Genomic DNA, 20394 nt, shown 5'->3' on the forward strand with positions numbered 1-20394 from the left:
TGACTGAATTTGAGGAAAAAAGTGATTTGTGGGGGGCAGATGGACGTTAGAGGTGCCAAGTATGAAACTTTTACGAAGTAACTTTGAATATTTCAGAGATCTCATTAAGACCAGTCATTGCAGTGTTATATTTCATAATAAGCAAAGCTTCTCGCTGGCTCAGTTTTCCTTCAGTGTCTCCGCCTCTCGGGTCTGCCTCAATCTTTGACAAGATTGTCCAATTTAAATCTTCCTCACGATGTTTGTGTGTCTGCCAGTGCAACACCAATGGTGCATTTTGCGTTTGGTTTCGTAAACGTGACTTATGCTGCGTAATGCGCTGTCTTGCTTCCTGAGTCGTTTTCCCAATGTACAATTTGGGACACGGACATGTAATGCCATAGACCACATTTCTGGTCTGGCAGTTCGTGAAAGAATCGTGTTTCCAATGAATGCCATTGAAAGTAAACAAGGATCCTTCGACAGTTTGTGTACAGCACAGACAATTTCCCCACTTGTGATGGCCTATTACTGGTGGTAGGCCCAGCATACTTCTTAGAGTGACTTTTGTGGTGGAGGGCAATGCTGCTCTGACAATGTGGTTCGCCACACTTTTTTCTTTTTTGTAAGCAAAAAGTGGGGGATCAGTAAAATCGCAATGAAGGTTCTTAACCAAGTGCCAGTTCTGTGTAACCATTTTGCGCAGATGATGTGTCTGGGGTCCAAATGTTGTCACACATACGATTCTGTTTTGTTCGAGTTTTTCTTTCTTTTGAAGAAGCGTGTCTCGTTGAACCCACCAGGCTCTTTTTATTGAGGTTTTCAAGAGTTTTTTGGGGTAACCTCTCAGAATCAGTCGTTCCATTAGATCATTTGCATGGCGGAAAAATTCCTCTTTATTCGAACAGTTCCTTCTAATTCGAAGAAACTGTCCGAACGGTAAATTTTGTTTCAGACTTCTCGGGTGATGGCTGGTGAAATGTAACGCCTTGTTCCTATCTGTGGGCTTACGAAACAGTGTTGTACCTAATGTGCCATCTACTGCATATACTTGTACGTCAAGGAACGTGATGTTATTATTTGAATAATTAAAACTGAATTCAATGTCCTCCATCCTTTGGTTTAACCAAATCATAAATTCATGAAGCTGTTCCTTTGATCCAGACCAAATCATAAATACATCATCGATGTACCAGATGTATTTATTGATGTATTGAGAGAATGGATTGGCCGTGTAGATGAATTTTTCTTCGTATAGTCCCATAAATAAAACTGCCAGCTCTGGGGCAAATGGGCAGCCCATTGCTACTCCTTTTGTCTGATAGAAGAAATCACCGTCAAATTGGAAATATTTCCTTGAAAGGGCAAATTTGGCTAGTTGAACAAGAAAATTAGTGGGCACTCTGACTGGTTGTTCTCTTTGTTCTAAAAAATAAATGATTGTCTCTAGCGCCAAGTCCTGAGGAATCTGAGTGTATAGTGAAACTACATCCATAGTCACTAGTAGCTGTTTAGAACCATCAAATTGGACTGATGCTATCTGGTTGAGGAATGCCGTCGTGTCTTTTAGATGAGCTGGAATATCATCAATGAATGGTTTCAAAAAATAATCAATATACTTCGAAACTGGTTCGATCGGAGAGGAGCAACCCGAAATTATCGGACGTCCTGGTGGATTGACTTCGTCCTTATGCATTTTGGGAAGGACATACATTATGGGTATTCTTGGGTGCTTGTTCTGAAGAAATAGAAATTCCTTTTGTCCCAAGATCCCTAAGTCATGACCTTCTTGGAGTATTGAAAAAAGTTCTTTTTTAAGATCACTGGTTGGGTCCTTGTCATTTCTTCTGTAGCAATTAGGGTCACCAAGTTGGCGGTTAACTTCCTTTTTGTATTTATTGATGTCCCAGATTACCACCGCCCCGCCTTTGTCAGCCTGCTTTATAACTAATGTATGATCATTTTTTAGAGAAGAGATGGCTTCTTTCTCTTCTTTTGATATGTTGTAGTGGGTAAACTGTTTTTTGCTTTCCAAGGCTGTAATTCCTGACAATAACGTCCTTTCAAAGGTGAGAACCTCTTTAGGAATCTTTGAAGATGGTGGACAAAAAGTAGATTTATTATGTAGTCCTGTGACCTCTCTCGCCATTGGTATGGGGGTATCTTTGAAGAACATTTTTAACCGGATCTTTCGACAAAATTCGAGAATTTCTAGTTTCATCTTAACGAAGTCCGATGCTCGTACTGGGACGTAAGACAATCCTTTTAGGAGAATTGATATTTCTGATGTCGATACTTGAGTTTCCCCTATATGGCTGGTTAGACCTTGTCAGAGAAGGTAAGGAACCACTTCCTCTTCATCTGGAACAGAAACAGATTCGAGTGACACAACGTCTAACTAGCCATATAGGGGAAACTCAAGTAATCTACAAGTAAATCCTCAACCTTTTTTAGGCAGAGGCCAGCGAAGACCTCGCGGCCGGACACGATCAACTTACCAGCCATGGGAAATGAGAACCAGACGCCAATATTACCGGAGTTAGAACCTCTGTTTAAACTATCGGACCGTACACTATCGACATCAGAAATATCAATTCTCCAAAAAGGATTGTCTTACGTCCCAGTACGAGCATCGGACTTCGTTAAGATGAAACTAGAAATTCTCGAATTTTGTCGAAAGATCCGGTTAAAAATGTTCTTCAAAGATACCCCCATACCAATGGCGAGAGAGGTCACAGGACTACATAATAAATCTACTTTTTGTCCACCATCTTCAAAGATTCCTAAAGAGGTTCTCACCTTTGAAAGGACGTTATTGTCAGGAATTACAGCCTTGGAAAGCAAAAAACAGTTTACCCACTACAACATATCAAAAGAAGAGAAAGAAGCCATCTCTTCTCTAAAAAATGATCATACATTAGTTATAAAGCAGGCTGACAAAGGCGGGGCGGTGGTAATCTGGGACATCAATAAATACAAAAAGGAAGTTAACCGCCAACTTGGTGACCCTAATTGCTACAGAAGAATTGGCAAGGACCCAACCAGTGATCTTAAAAAAGAACTTTTTTCAATACTCCAAGAAGTTCATGACTTAGGGATCTTGGGACAAAAGGAATTTCTATTTCTTCAGAATAAGCACCCAAGAATACCCATAATGTACGTCCTTCCCAAAATGCATAAGGACGAAGTCAATCCACCAGGACGTCCGATAATTTCGGGTTGCTCCTCTCTGATCGAACCAGTTTCGAAGTATATTGATTATTTTTTGAAACCATTCATTGATGATATTCCAGCTCATCTAAAAGACACGACGGCATTCCTTAACCAGATAGCATCAGTCCAATTTGATGGTTCTAAACAGCTACTAGTGACTATGGATTTAGTTTCACTATACACTCAGATTCCTCAGGACTTGGCGCTAGAGACAATCATTTATTTTTTAGAACAAAGAGAACAACCAGTCAGAGTGCCCACTAATTTTCTTGTTCAACTAGCCAAATTTGCCCTTTCAAGGAATTATTTCCAATTTGACGGTGATTTCTTCTATCAGACAAAAGGAGTAGCAATGGGCTGCCCATTTGCCCCAGAGCTGGCAGTTTTATTTATGGGACTATACGAAGAAAAATTCATCTACACGGCCAATCCATTCTCTCAATACATCAATAAATACATCTGGTACATCGATGATATATTTATGATTTGGTCTGGATCAAAGGAACAGCTTCATGAATTTATGATTTGGTTAAACCAAAGGATGGAGGACATCGAATTCAGTTTTAATTATTCAAATAATAACATCACGTTCCTTGACGTACAAGTATATGCAGTAGATGGCACATTAGGTACAACACTGTTTCGTAAGCCCACAGATAGGAACAAGGCGTTACATTTCACCAGCCATCACCCGAGAAGTCTGAAACAAAATTTACCGTTCGGACAGTTTCTTCGAATTAGAAGGAACTGTTCGAATAAAGAGGAATTTTTCCACCATGCAAATGATCTAATGGAACGACTGATTCTGAGAGGTTACCCCAAAAAACTCTTGAAAACCTCAATAAAAAGAGCCTGGTGGGTTCCACGAGACACGCTTCTTCAAAAGAAAGAAAAACTCGAACAAAACAGAATCGTATGTGTGACAACATTTGGACCCCAGACACATCATCTGCGCAAAATGGTTACACAGAACTGGCACTTGGTTAAGAACCTTGCGATTTTACTGATCCCCCACTTTTTGCTTACAAAAAAGAAAAAAGTGTGGCGAACCACATTGTCAGAGCAGCATTGCCCTCCACCACAAAAGTCACTCTAAGAAGTATGCTGGGCCTACCACCAGTAATAGGCCATCACAAGTGGGGAAATTGTCTGTGCTGTACACAAACTGTCGAAGGATCCTTGTTTACTTTCAATGGCATTCATTGGAAACACGATTCTTTCACGAACTGCCAGACCAGAAATGTGGTCTATGGCATTACATGTCCGTGCCCCAAATTGTACATTGGGAAAACGACTCAGGAAGCAAGACAGTGCATTATGCAGCATAAGTCACGTTTACGAAACCAAACGCAAAATGCACCATTGGTGTTGCACTGGCAGACACACAAACATCGTGAGGAAGATTTAAATTGGACAATCTTGTCAAAGATTGAGGCAGACCCGAGAGGCGGAGACACTGAAGGAAAACGGAGCCAGCGAGAAGCTTTGCTTATTATGAAATATAACACTGCAATGACTGGTCTTAATGAGATCTCTGAAATATTCAAAGTTACTTCGTAAAAGTTTCATACTTGGCACCTCTAACGTCCATCCGCCCCCCACAAATCACTTTTTTCCTCAAATTCAGTCAATTCCCACATTTCTATTCTCACGATGTTGTTTGCATCGCAATGTGTCAATACATTTTAAAGAAAAAAGTGCACCCGACAAGTGAGCTGTAAACATAGAGATAAGACTCTTTGTTTATACCGCCAGTCACGTGGTCGCAAAAAGCTTTGGGTAAATAGAGATGTAGGACTAAGGTCAATGGCTTTCATTTGCCGTTTTCCCGTCAGACGCGACTACCGCTTGTCTTACGAAGGTATGAACTCACTCCCCCTCGCACGCATTTCTTAAACCCACCAGTGATTGAGCTCCAAGCGGCTAATCATCTCCTCGATTGTAGGTGCACGCCGCTGCCTGATTTTTGAAGCCAATCCACAAACGGGCATCAACTAGTAGGCGCCATTTAGCCCGGTAAGCACAAATAACCAACTCCTGTGTTCTGAATTCATGCCACGCATTGTGCACAGCTCTGACACATTTTGTGTCTTTATTTCTGTAGGTTCCTCACCTTTATTCATCATAAAGGTGAGTGCAGTCACGAAGTGATAAACATTGTTTTTTATATTTTAATTAAAAAAAAACAAAAAAAAACCACACTATTCAGGATTGAGTATTGATCCATGTTGTGTCGTGATTCTTTTGTCTAGTGTCATCACAATATTGTCGATTGTTTACCATCCACGAACTTGGTCATTGACAGAATTTACAAGGTATGGTGTGGTTGCCGACCAGTGGAATGTTCATTGAGATCTTGGATTTTTTTAGCTGATTTTTTAATCATGTATTTGGTCTTTGTTGTAGAAATGGTTGGTCCTGATGAGAACCCCGCCATCAGGGATTTGAAACGCGTCGACCTGAACTAAAACTGACTGGACTCTTTTGTCAACTATGAATAATGATTAATGACTGATTCTCCTTCTCTCATAACATGAATTTATGTTCAATTTAATAAAACTGAAAATCTTTTTGGACTAGGTAAATAATATCAGTTATAGGTTTTTTTCTACTTCAGTTGACAAAAGGCCTTATTCTTGTTTTCATGTATAGTTGTGTGAATGAAGTATGAATGTTTTTGGTTGGATGTGTAATAATTGTAAATTGTAAATATGTATATTGCTGTTGTTTTGATATGTGCAACTTTCTAATTACGTATACATGCACACTTAATTTTTGATATGGTTTAAATTGCAATGTTCAACTAGTGAATTAAATAAAAAACTGAACTATTGACTAGTGACTAAAAAACTGACTTTTGCGTTTGATTCACAAAGGTCTCTCTTTCACCGTTTTGAAGTTTATCCAGTATTGGCAATTGTTTTGTTTGTTTAATTGCATGGACCCAGCATTGAGTTGGAGGTATTGCGTTATTTTTTGTGCAGTGTCTGGGTATAGTTCTTGCCTTGAAGATGCCAGGCATTGAGTCGCCATAGGGGGCGGCGAGTTGTGCTGGATTCCCTGATGTGGAGTAGTAGTGGGGCATGATCAGAGATTCCGGTGGGAGGATTTGTACATAGGACACTGAAATGACATCTGAGGTTGTAAGAAAAAGCATGTCAATATATGCATGTGTATAGTGTGCCGTGGAGTTATGCATGCACTGTTGTTGTCTGGGATTCCAAATCTACCATAAATGGCAGAGGCCTAAAGTGTTTATCCATTTGTGAAGCAATCTGGCTCTGCTACAACAGATCTTTGATGGGAGACCAGTGGAATCCATAGGGGGATTGATGATATGTAAAAATCCCTCCATGTAAGAGTGAAGCCAGACAGGAGCTGCGCGACCACTTCAAGGAGTGTGGTTAGGTGGGAGTCTAATGCTGTGGGGGGCATAAATACATAGAAGGTTCTGTGGGCAGCCCTCATCGAGCCGACCGGGGCGATATACCAGTCCTGAGGATTTGATCGTGCCTAAGTCACTACAATGGGAAAGGTTCAATGTAGGAGGATTGGCACCCCCGGGACCCTCTGGCACCCAGCATGGTTGACTCTATCAAACCCTTGCCAAGGTAGTAATGAACATTGAGAGCCCAGTAAGTGTGTCTCTTGTAGTGTCTATACAGATGGTCAGAAGCACTGGGCATAGCGCTGTACTGCAGAGCACTTGATCTTCTCTAAAAGACCATAAACGTTCCACAACACCACATTGCAGGGGGTCATGGTGGGGTGTGCAGCAGGGTTAGTGTGAGCAGGAGTAAAAGGGCGTTCAACGTTTTGTGGGTAACCAAGTGCAAGGCATCTCATGAGGGCAGGTGGGCGCAGGAGATCTCCTGTTAATAGGACAATGTCGGTTCAATGTGGCAACCTAAGCAAAAGGAATCACATATACAAACAATAACACATGGCAAAGCAAACAGCCTGTCAAAAGAATCGACACCCTCAACTCCCCCCAAGCTATACTTCCCCTTAAAGAAAGATCTGCCACCCAGAAGTGTGAACCCCAGCTCAAATTCAGCATGTCTTGGATAGGCACGGAGTGGTGGACCCCTCCTGAGTAAGGGATGAATACAATTCCACACCGGCACCTGTCCTGCCAAACTTGAGACACCTAATCATAGTCTGCTGAGTGGAGGGGGGAGGAGCACAGTTGTTTCACCTCCATTAGCCGCTCCCAAGCAGATTCCTGTGTTTCAAAGAAGCATGATTTTTCTGCATATATGACTTTGAGTTGTGCTGGGAACAAGAGCATGTAGGTTAATTTGAGATTTGGTAGTTTTTGTTTTACCAGTCTTGTTCAGTTTGCATTGAGCCTGGATCTCGCTGGTGTAATCCGGGAAAGATCAGTATTTTGGAGTTTTGAGACTGGAGGACCAGATGAGTCCTGGCCTCTCACAAGATACAATCTCGATCTTTGAAGCTGAGGAATCTCGATATCATGGGCAATTGTTGTGTGCCCTAAGGAGGCTTGGGGTGACTGCCCTGTGGGCCCACTCCACAGCAAACCAAGGGGAGAGTTTGTCAGCAGGCATCCAGGATTGAAGCCATTCTTCCAAGAATTTAGCAGTCTGAGAGCACTCCACATCTTCTAGGAAAACCATAACATGCATATTGTTGCAGCTGGAGTGGTTTTCTGCATCTTCAGTGCAGTGATGAACTTCATTTGTGTAAGTAAGGAGTCGAGTCATCTTAGCCTTGAAGTCAGCAACCTCATATTTTTCCATTGAGAGACATCCCTCCACTTCAGTGATACGGCCAGTGGCATTGCACAGGTCCTGGCAGAAGAGCGTCACATCTCCGCGCACCTCCCCTATTTTTGTTTCAACACCGGTTTGGGAAGTATTATGGGTATTTCCTGGAGGAATCTTTCAAGACCATCTTCAGATGTAGCTCCTTTGTCAATTATCTCCCCCTGGTGCCCCAGTAGGTGCAGTAAATTGATTGATGCATGGCTAGGAGGGGAGTGGTTTTGCATGCTTGTCTTTCCCCATAGTTTCTGTGGAGCAGGATGTTCCCTACACGTAGAGCTCAGCCCGCTTACCACATTCACATGGTAACACAAAACGCTAGGTGGAAGACTGGTCACCAGTGCCAATCAAATTCTGAGCAGCAGCAAAAGAGGGAACGGGGCCACTGGAAAAAAGGCGGCAGCAACTCAGATATAGTGTCAAAATGTCAGGTCACCCATAATCAGGTTCTCAGTCCACTAATGCAAATGATGGGGGCCAAAATCACTAGTGATCCGGTGTGTGATGTAGCTCAGATTCAGTAAGCGAGGCCCCCAACAGTTTACTCGCACTGCATCAGCCCCCCATAGCAGGAAAAGCACAGGAGCAATCCAAGTCCTTAAGACACTGTGTGCAAGAGCTGAAAGTCCATGGGAACCACCATGCCTCCCACCAGATTATACAATCACCATGACAGTAGAGAAGCGGTCACACCCTAGGCAGCCCCAGCCTCAAGTGCTCACACGCAAAAGGTATCAATTGGTGCAGCTTGCTTTGTGGCTCATTGCTGCCAGTTGAGCCTCATCATTGGCTGCCAAATCCAGTCAATGAGGGAAAGAGGGGTTACCATGAAAAGAGATGGTGAGGCGAGAGGTCTTCAGCCAATCCACCAAGGGAGCCCCAGTCCACACCTTAGTGCATGGACCAGAGGAGACACACAGAGCACCTTTGTGGTTGACCCTCAAGTCGTGGTGATGCTCAGTGTTTAGACCTGCAGGGCCCACACTGTCCAATCGAGGCTGTGGCTCCCAGAGCCAGAACCACATGCGGCTGTCTCTGACTCTGCATTACATGGAAGGGCCAATGGGATGCCGGAGCGGACTGCCAGGTCTGCCACCCCCAAAGCACCCATCATCAAAGCAATGGCACCCCACCCCCACTCTTTCACTGCTCCAACACAGGAGGGCTTGAATCCAGTCCGGCTGTGCTGCTTGCTTATCTAAGATTCCTGGTAGGCGCTGTCATGTTTGGGTATCCTCTGGTCTGTGCCACAACTGCCGCCATATCTAAAGGCCTCCACACCTCCGTATTGGTGCAGGCTGCAGTACCTGGTCTGGGCTCAAGCTTGGTCGACAATCTTGGGTCTCCATGGTGACCCGGCCATTCAAACTGCTGCATGCAGTTTAGAGGCACAAATTGCCCTGTGCTGGGGAGGTATGTTGTGCGGGTGCTGCTATGGGTCTGTTGTCATGCAAGGGAGTCCTGCAGCACAGAGGATCATGGCGGATGATGGAGGGGTCTGGAGCACTCTCAGAGTGCGACCACTATCTTAATGCCCCAAGCCATGCCCCTGAAAGTGTATTATTAATGTGCATTCATTTTGTCGCTGATAATAAACTATGTGTGTTAAGGATTATTCAAATCACAGTTTAACTTCTAACCTGCTAAAGGTAATTATACCTACAATAACATGTATTAAATATCTGGCTGTTCAATGAAGTATACATACCCCTTATTCCTATCTTTCTGTTCTAGGAAATAATAGAGTTGTCAGCAACCTTGAGTTGATTAGATAGAGATTATCATAAGGAATATCTCATGACATATTGGAACCAGTAAATTAAACATTTGTTGACCAAAACCTAAACATGTAATCTCTTGTTGTAGATATCCATGCCTGTGCAGTGAAGGTCCCAACTGGCAGTAAGATCAGGTGAGGTGAAGATATTCAGGTACATGTTTACTTATATTTTATGCAACACAATGCAGCAAGTCGCCTTGCCGAGTTGTGTGAATGGGAGTGAGCAGAAATGTGCCTCATCTACTAAGATACGGTGCACTTCATCTCTTTGCTAGCGCTGGCAAACTGTGCACTTCCTAGTGCCGATATATCCACCCTTGCCCCATGCAAGGGAGCATGTGTTACAGGCAAGATTGTATTCGGCAGGAAGAAATTTCTTCCTGCCAAAAAACAATCCTTAGGCATATTCCTCCTTCTATTATATGTTGCAAAATGCAGTACAATGGAAAGAGGAAGTAATGAGGTGACACATAAGATAGTTCTCCTTGTTACCCCTCTGTTGAGTAGACACACCATTTAAGCATGCAAAGCCACGTAAATACATTTTGCATTGCTTACTAAAGGCCAAAATGAATGAATGAAGGATTTATTTATTTATAAAGCATGGCAAACGCATACATTTATAATGCATGCCTTTACAATGCAGTTTTTACATCACAACATCCTTTACAACGCATTCTTTTACATAGCATGCCATTACATCACATTTTCAGAAACTACTTTACAACGCATTCCATTACATCACATCAATCAATCAATCAGGAGTTTGTTAAAGCGCGACTACTCACCCGTAAGGGTCTCAAGGCGCTAGGGGTGGGGGTGTTGGGGGGTGCAGGTTCCATTCCATCAAGGAGGGGGTCTGTCGAAGAGCCAGGTTTTGAGGTTTCTTGCGAAGATGGGGAGCGATGTTGTCTGTCTGAGGTGGAGCGGAAGGGCGTTCCATGCTTTGGCCGCGAGGAAGGAGAAGGAGCGGCCTCCCGATCTGGTCTTTCTGGTGCGGGGGACCACAGCGTAGGAACGCTGGGCTGAACGTAGGGTCCTTTGGGGTGCGTGGAATTTGAGTCGGCTGTTCAGGTATGCTGGTCCGGTGCCGTGGAGGGCCTTGTGTGCGTGGGTGAGCATCTTAAAGGTGATTCTCGCCTCAACGGGGAGCCAGTGGAGTGTGCGCAGGTGCTGGGAGATGTGGCAGTGTTTTGGCAGGTTGAGGACCAGTCTTGCGGCGGCGTTCTGGATGTTCTGTAGCTTGCGAATGAGGTTTTTGTTTATTCCGGCGTAGAGTGCGTTGCCGTAGTCGAGTCTGCTGGTGACCAGGGCGTGAGTGACTGTCTTTCGGTGTTCGAGGGGGATCCATTTGAAGGTCTTACGAAGGAGGCGGAGGGTGTGGAAGCAGGAAGATGAGACAGAGTTGATCTGGCGGTCCATTTTGAGCTCGGAGTCCAGGATGATTCCCAGGTTGCGTGCGTGGTCTGTGGGGGTTGGCGGGTTTCCGAGGGTGGTGGGCCACCAGGTGTCACTCCAGGCGTCGGGGTTTGGGCCCATGATGAGTACTTCTGTTTTGTTGGTGTTTAGTTGTAGGCAGCTGTTTTTCATCCATTTGGCGACGGCTTCCATGCCTTCTCGAAAGTTGCGTCTGGCGGTGTTGGGCTCGTTGGATAGGGAGAGGATGAGCTGGGTGTCGTCTGCATATGACACGATGTTGAGTCCGTAGGTTCTGACGATGGGGGCAAGTGGAGCCATGTAGACGTTGAAGAACGTCGGGCTGAGGGAGGAGCCCTGGGGGACTCCGCAGGTGATAGGTGTGGGGTCCGAGAGGAAAGGGGGGAGTCTGACCCGCTGCGTCCTGCTGGAGAGGAAGGAGCAGATCCAGTCGAGGGCCTTGTCCTGGATTCCTGCATCGTAGAGTCTGCGTATTAGGGTGCGGTGGGAGACTGTGTCGAACGCCGCTGATAGGTCGAGGAGGATGAGGGCTACTGTTTCTCCTTTGTCCAGTAAGGTGCGGATGTCGTTCGTTGCGGCGAGGAGGGCGGTTTCTGTACTGTGGTTTTTTCTGAAGCCGGATTGGGAGGAGTCAAGGATGTTATGTTTTTCAATGAATGTGGCGAGTTGGCTGTTGATGGCTTTCTCGATGACTTTCGCTGGGAACGGGAGCAGGGAGATGGGTCTGTAGTTTTTGAGGTCGGTGGGGTCCGCTGAGGGTTTCTTTAGGAGGGGGTTGACCTCGGCGTGTTTCCAGTCATCGGGGAATGAGGTGGTCGCCAGGGAGCGGTTGATGGTTTGGCGGAGCATGGGTGCGATGGTGTTGGCGGCTCTGTTGAAGATGTGGTGGGGGCAGGGGTCCGTGGGGGCCCCTGAGTGGATTGACTTCATTGTCTTCAGTGTTTCTTCGGTGGTGAGGGCTGTCCAGTCATCAATCGTTGGTTTCCGGGTGTCGGGGGTGGTTGGTGAGGGTTCAGTGTGTTGGTTGTCTTCGTCGAAGTTGTCGTAGATGCTCTTGATTTTGTGGTGGAAAAAGATGCTGAGTTTGTCGCAGAGGTCTTGTGAGGGAGGGATGTCGGTAGACTCGCTGGTGGGTTGGGCGAACTCCTTGATGATGCTGAAGAGTTCCTTGCTGTTGTGTGCGTGGGTGGAGATTCTGTCTTCAATTGCTTTTTTCCTCGTTTCTCTGATGAGTTGATGGTGGGCGTTGGTGGCGGCTCTGAAGTTGTTGTGGGCTTCTGTGGATTTGGTGTTTCTCCAGGTCTTTTCGAGGCGGCGGCATGTGCGCCTGGACTCTCGAAGTTCGGTGGTAAACCATCTGGCTTTCTTGGCACGGGTATTGTTGTTTTTCTTGAGGGGGGCTATGGTGTTGGTGCTGTCCGAGATCCATCTATGCAGGGTTCGGGCTGCGGTGTTGGGGTCGTCGTTTTCCGCGATGGTTGGGTTGGAGTTGTTGAGTGAGGAGGTGAGCTGGTCATCGGTGATTTTGGTCCAGTTTCTTTGTGGAAGCAGGTGCTGGTGTCTGTGGATGGTGGGTGTTCTGAAGGTGAAGTGGACGCAACGATGGTCGGTCCATGGGAGTTCGGTGGTGTGGCTGAAGGTGATGGAGTTTCCTGTAGTGAAGAGGGGGTCGAGGGTGTGTCCTGCTGAGTGCGTGGGCTCGGTCACGATCTGGCGGAGTCCAATGTTGTGGAGGTTGTCCAGGAGGGATGTGGTGTTGGGGTCCAGTTGATTGTCGAGGTGGAAGTTGAGGTCTCCCAGCAGGGTGTAGTTGGTGGATGCGATGGCCTGCGGGGAGATAATGTCCGTGATGGAGTTGGCGAAGGGTCCGCGGGGTCCAGGGGGTCGGTAGATGAGGGTTCCTCGAAGGGCGGCGGTGGGGCTGGCCAGTATCTTGAAGTTAAGGTGTTCCATCAGTTCTGTGGACTCGTCAGGGAGTGTGCTCAGGCGGAGGCTGGATTTGTGGACGATGGCGATTCCTCCTCCTGGGTGGATGGGGCGGTCCTTCCTGGAGATCTTGTATCCTTGGGGGATGGCGATGGCGATGTCCGGTCCCGAGGTGGTGTTGGTCCAGGTTTCGGTGAAGAATGCTACGTCTGGGGTTGTGCTGTCGAGGAGGTCCCAGATTTCTGTGGCGTGTTTGTGGAGGGATCGGACGTTGAGGAGGATGCATTGCAGGGTCTTCAGTTCGGTTGTGTTCTTGTGGGCCGGTTGTGCTGGATCCGTGTTCTTGGCGGTGCTGCAGGTGTGCCGGCAGCGGTGACAGCTGAAGGGTCCATGGGTGTCGGCTGGTGATGCTAGCTTGCAGTTGTTGTTGCAGCCTGGGTTGAGTGCGTGGAGTGCTGCTGGGTCGTAGCGTTGGCGGGGCGGAGGTCCAGGGTTCCTGGTGCTGGTCGCGGACGGGTCGCAGAGGGGCGCAGACGTGCTTGCATTTGATGCGCCTTCGGTGCACCAGCGGCCGCTATTAAGTAGGGGTCGGGGAGGGCTGGACAGCTGGGAGGCGGGAGCGGGGAGGGGAGCTGGATTGGGCCGGTCGTGCTGGGGGGGAGGGGCCGCGGGGGCAGCAGCGGCGGGGAAAGGTAAAGGGAGGAAAGAAGGGATAAAGAAAAAAGGGAAAATAGGCAGAAATAAGGCACAAAAGAGCAGAGATGCAGAAAAGAGCAGAAAGGTGAAAGATAGAAAGGGTAAAAAAACGAGTGAAAACGTGAGAAGGAGCAGAGGGAGAGAAAGGGAAAATGGGCAAAAATAAGGCACAAAAGAGCAGAGGTGCAGAAAGGTGAAAGATAGAAAGGGGGAAAAAAACGAGTGAAAACGAGTGAAGGAGCAGAGGGAGAGAAAGGGAAATGGGCAGAAATAAGGCGCAAAAGAACAGAGGTGCAGAAAGGTGAAAGATAGAAAGGGGAGAGAAACGAGTGAAGGAGCAGAAAGAAAGAAAGGAGACAGAGGTCCACTGGACCACCAGGGATGAGGCGCAGGGAAACCTGCGGGTGGAGGAGGGCCTCGATCACCAACAATCAAGAGTGCAGGGGCAGGGGCACCTCACTTAATGGTGGAGCTGCGAGGGTGGGAGAGCAACCTCACTGACAATGAGTTATACCTTTACAACGCATACCATTACAAAGCATACCATTACATTACATTTAAGGTAAGTGTCGGATAGTATAGGGGTAATAATTACTATTCTAACTTCAGTGAGTGCAACAGTAGGGTAAGTGCTGGATAGTGTAGGGGTAAAACTTCAGTGAGTGCAACAGTAGAGTAAGTGCTGGATAGTGTAGGGGTAAAAATTACTATTCTAACTCCATTGAGTGCAACAGCAGGGTATGTGTTGGATAGTGTAGGGGTTAAAATTACTATTCTAACTCCAGTGAGTGCAACTGTAGGGTAAGTGTTGGATAGTGTACGGGTACTATGCCCTGTAATGGTATGCGTTGTAATGACTTGCGATATAATGCCTGCATTGCAGTGACATGCATTGTAATGACATGCATTGTAATGACATGCGATGTAAAGAATGTTGCGATGTAATGACTGCATTGTAAAGGTTGTTTCCCGCCTAGGCGCTACCTGAAAAACACAATACAGCTGGATTACAGTGGGGGGTGGGGGGAAAAAAAGTTTATGCTCTAAAAAGCCAGGTGTTTAGGTTCTTGATGAACTTTAGCAAGTTAGCCTCTCTTTAAAGAGAGGTTGGCAGAGATTTCCACAATTTGTCAGTGGTGGTGGTAAAAAAAACTTCCACTCGGTCTTTTTTATCCTGGGAACAATCAATTTCCAGAGTTCTGCTGAGCTTAGTGGCCTAGCTGGGACATATGTTTTTAAATAGCTTTCTAGTAGGATTGGGCCAATTTGGTTAAGAACTTTCAATGCAATGCAAAGACACTTAAACTGAATCCGCTTTGCTACCGGCAACCAGTGAAGCTGGAGAAGAGCGGCAGTTACAGACTCAGCTTTAGGGATTTCTAGAAGAATCCTGGCTGGGATATTTTGTACAATTTACAGTTTTTGGATTCTTGGTAAGTAAGGCGCTACAGTAATCCAGCCAAGATGATATCAGGACGGATATGATTGTTTTCCTAAGATCCAAAGGAATTAAAGGTAACATTTTCTGCAAGATTTTTAGAATAAAAAAGCAGCCAGAAGTGGTAGAATTGATCTAAACCTTAAATGACAGTTTGTTATCCATTATAACTCCCAAATGTTTTGCTTTAGGGACAGGTGTGGGTAGTAGTCTGAGCTGGGCCGGCCACCAGTTATTAGTCTAGATATGAGGATTGTTGCCAAAAAGTAGGACCTTTCCATTTTGGATTAGTTCAATTTCAGACAATTGGCTGACATCCAATTCCCCATATGACTCATGCAGTCATGAAAGCTGCTTGCTCTGTGACTGGAAGATCCATTTACAGTGACAATTATTTCTGTATCATCTGCAAACGATACTAGGGCAGAACAGTAGCAATTTATTAGACTGGCCATTGGGGTAATGTTTAAATTGAAAAGTGTGGGACTCAGGGAGGATCCCTGAGGTACCTCACATGGCAGTGAAAAGGGAGGGGATACATAGTCACCTAGTGTGACCCACTGCGATTGCTCAGATATGAAGGAGCTTAGCAGGGCGAGTGCCTTATCCCTGATCCCTATGGTGACCAAACGGTCCATCAGCAGCCCTTGATTAATTGTTTCAATGGCCGTTGATAGATCCAGTAGGATCAGGGCGGTGCTACCCCCACTATCCAGTATCCATCTCAGCTCCTCAGTGGCTGTGATCAACGCCAGTTCTGTGCTATGATGTGCACGAAAACTGAATTGGGAGGGATCTAAGATTTCATTGTCCTTGATGAAAGAGGAACGTTATAAATTAATAGCCTTTTCCTTCACATTTGATGGGAAGAGGAGTCTGGAAATTGGCCTATAATTAACTGGATCCTTGGTGTCCATTTGTTTTTTAATAAAGGAAGTATGGATGCTTACTTCCAATATAAAGGAAACCTCCATGAAGTAAGTAGGGCATTAAATATCACTGTCAATGGAGTTGCAAAGGTCTCAGGTGATAGATGTAAGAGTTGGGGGTACATGGGTCTGCAGGAGAACCCAATTTAATGTGCCTGATTAATTGTTGGGTTTGTTCGGCAGTTAGTGCCATAAATGAGGACAAGGTGACAAATGGCGCCTTTGTTGTAGGTCTTATTTTATTAAGTTGAACAGTAGTCTGTGCCTGGTCATTGGACTGATGAAAAAAGGTGTGGTAAACAGATTTGACCTTATTTTGGAAGGTGTCCGCTAAGGAGTTGCATAATTCCTGGCTGGCAGTGGTGTCTTGAGGAACTGACAGTTTGGACAAACTTTTTACCATTGTGAACAGGGTTTTGGGGCATCTGTTGGCCACTCCGATTTGCTCTGTAAAATAAGCAGCTTTCTCCCTGACAATAAGATTTTTATATGTCTGAAGGGATTCTTTGTATTCCTTTTTTAGTGGCGGCATTGTCGTCTAATCGCCACTTCCTCTCAAGTCTGCAGCAGAGTTTTTTTTATGTTTAAGCGTGTCATTAAACCGTGGTTCAGAAGGAGTGCGCCTAATGGTCCAGCTATTTTTTGGTGGAGCTAAGTCCGTCATGGCTAAGTCTAGCCAGGAGTGATAATTTGCAACTGCTTAGTCCAAGTCGGAGGATAGGGTTGGATAAGATTTAGATGACCAGGTTGATCTATGTGGTAGGGTGATTTGAAAGAGGACTGCATAGTGATCAGACCAATTCAAAGGGAGAGAATCAGTCCAACTAATATGTGGGTTGTCCCTGAAAATCCCGTCCAAGCAGTGGCCTGCAGTATGTGTCGCATCTTCAACCAGTTGGTGAAGGTCTGCGCTGATCATCTGACCGAAGAGTACTCTGGTGTCTGAATCTGAAATGTATTCTAGGTGAAAATTGATATCACCTAGAAAGATAAAGTCTGAATGATCTGCCTACAGGTGAGAATATAATCAAGATTATCAGGAAAGGGGGCCTTAGGGTTAGGTGGTCTATACAGAAGGATGCCATTCAGGGACTAATGTTCATCTCATTCAATTTTGAAGCTGGATTCCCGGATAGTTTTAAAATGCAGGATTTAAAATTGGATTTAAGGAAAGCATTAAGCTGCCCCCTCTCTTATCCACTCCATCCATATTGTGGATTTTTAGGCCCGGAGGGAGAGTTAGAAGTAGGTCTGGGTCAGAGGAGGCCTCAGCCCAGGTCTCTGTTACAAACATTAGTTCAATGTCATGTGATTCTGGAAACTCCCGAAAAGGGATGGCGTTTTAACCAGTGATCTAGTGTTTATCAAAGTGCATGAAAACAATGGTCTAGTTTTTACTTGTAAGGATGCTCCATTAGGGCAGGTGGACAACAGAGAGAATAGAAAATTAAAGCGACAGAGATCGCAATGCGTTTTAGCTGAAGCTAGACGTGGGTCAAAGCGCTGGCCAGGGCATTTCTCACCTGAGCATCGAAGATCCCTCAGGGTGTTTGCGGATTACTGCTGTGAATGTTTGGGTAAGGTGGAACAGGGGACGAAACCGGCAGCATGGATAGCGCTGAGCGCAGTCCGGGTTTGGACGGGCACAGACAGGCACAGACGGGCGCAGACACGCTTGCCTTCGGTGCACTGATGGTGCCCCCTCTGCACAGATGCGCTCCTCGTCTGGCTTTGGAGGTCAAAGGGAGTTGGGGGCATGACGGAGGTGTGGCCACAGGGACTTTAGTACGCGAGGGCTTGATTTATAAAGGAGAATTACAAACATGAGGGCAAATAAAAAGAGAACAGGGGTCCAGTTATCCCGGCCGTACTCACAAGCTCCCTTATGAGATGTGGCTACTGTAAAAGAAAAGACAAATTAAAACAACTGTGAGAAAACAAAATCATAAACGTATAAAAACACAACTCCAAGATGGCGACTAGGTGGGAGCCAGGTAACTCCCTGGCACACTAATGCCTACAAGGAAATAAAACTGACGAGCCAGTCAGTAAAAGAAGGAGCATGTGCTCAGGCTGCGCGGACATGCTTCTTGTCCGGCTTTGACGGCCACAGGGGGTTGGGGCATGACGGAGGTGTGGCCACAGGGGAAACAACCTTTACAACGCAGTCATTACATCACACTACACTTATAGCACAGTCATTACATTACAACATTCTTTACAATGCATGTCACTACAACGCATGACACTACATCGCATGTCACTACAATGCAGGCATCATAGCGCATACCATTACAAGGCATATCATTGCAACGCATAGTACCCCTACACTATCCAACACTTACCCTACTGTTGCACCCCCTGGAGTTAGAGTTGTAATTTTAACCCCTACACTATCCAACACTTACCCTACTGTTACACCCCCTGGAGTTAGAATAATAATTTTTACCCCTACACTATTGAACACTTAAATAACACAACAAGATTGGGTCAGAGCTATTTGCTGCCTGCACACTATTCCACTATGTTTAGTCTTGTATGTGGTACTCACAAGCCTGTGCGTGTAGGTCGAGGGCGTGACCCGTAAACACCCCCTAAAGCGTGATGCAAAACATCACATGCAATGAAAATAGCAAAGAGACCCGCACAAGGAAAATTATACATACATTGTATTTCTTGCTAGAGTATGCAATAGTATTTACAAATATACAAGATAAACGCTTTCCAAGAAGAAGTAAGGTCCAAGTCTTGAGAGTTATGAAGGAGGGCTTTTTATTCATGAACAAGCATGTTGAAGATTCAAAAAATTGCTAGCAGCCAACGCGTTTCGTCACCACTGTGACTTCTTCAGGGCTAGAAGCAATTGTACATAAAACACGAAATTACAAATAGGAAATATTTACACAGTAAATAAAGAGACAAACAAATCTTATATACATCATAAAAGAAGCTTTTTTTGGTCTAAAAAATGGTGGTTGCACTAAGCCTAGCACAATTGACCATTAGTTATTATATATCGAAAGTTCCAAAATGTCAGTTGACATCTGCACTTAATTATATTACATATGCTGCAGATTTGCATCATTCCACTACATACATTTGGAAAGCGTTAGATTGCATCACAAATTACATTTTTTTATAAAAATTGCCTTTTCACGGCATTCGAGTGTGAAGCTAACACAGGGAGGAAATTAACTTCAAAACTCATCTAGTTTCACCCTTAAAAAGTTCTATTGGTTATATCTCCTTTTTAGTTATTCAGAGATATCATATAGTGCCCAGTATGTGTCCAGGATTACACACTAGGACAGTAAAACTATCTATCTCGTGGGTATATTATATAATTACAATGCTACAACATCATACTCCTCATATCTCATTTCGAAAGTGTTTTCTTTTTAGAATAAAGCATTTATGCATACCTCTAAGGTCAGTTGAGCTGTGTTAAATAGAGCTTGCGTCGCTTGAACCAAGATACATCAATGTAAGCACCTATGAGGTATCAAATATACACATTAGATTCCTATGGTTACATGCAGATGACATGCATAGAATTCATAGATTTGAATTACACTTACAATCAAAATCCCTTCTCCTAGTTCCTTAAGTATTTAATCTGACTTCTCAGTTTTTCCTCTAGTGTACAGCATTTAACGGTGTTCCCATCTGTGTCGCAAGGATCTAAAAGTATATAATACACCTTAATAGCAACTTAATATGTATAGTGTGTCATACTCAAGAGTCGTTTGCAATATCCAAAGTATTTTACTTACAATATCAGGAGTAATCTGATATATCCACAATGGCGTCTTGTTAGTTTTTTCTATGTATTCAGATTGTTGTAGTATTATAGGACCATCAGAAATTCTTCAATAAGTAACGGGCATCTATAATAACGTGTAAAAGTCATAATTTAGACATTCATTCTAGCGATTTCCTATTATTCAATCTCCTATTTTTGGGTACCGAATCCTGCTTTGACACAGTAATCTGATACTGCAACCGACTCTGCACACCTATTTAGAAATTCATTATAATGATTCCATATTATTCAGTCTCCTATTTTTGTGAGGACCCTTACTTTGGCACAGTAGTCTAGTGTTGTTACCAACTATACACCCCTATTTAATTGTCATCAATTGAATCGATATGTTTTAGCAAGGGATTTCAAAACCAGATGCTGCATAACAATTATAGCTCCTGCTGTTC

Source organism: Lissotriton helveticus, chromosome 4_1 (genome assembly GCF_964261635.1).
Source record: "Lissotriton helveticus chromosome 4_1, aLisHel1.1, whole genome shotgun sequence".
In the NCBI taxonomy this organism is placed as follows: domain Eukaryota; kingdom Metazoa; phylum Chordata; class Amphibia; order Caudata; family Salamandridae; genus Lissotriton; species Lissotriton helveticus.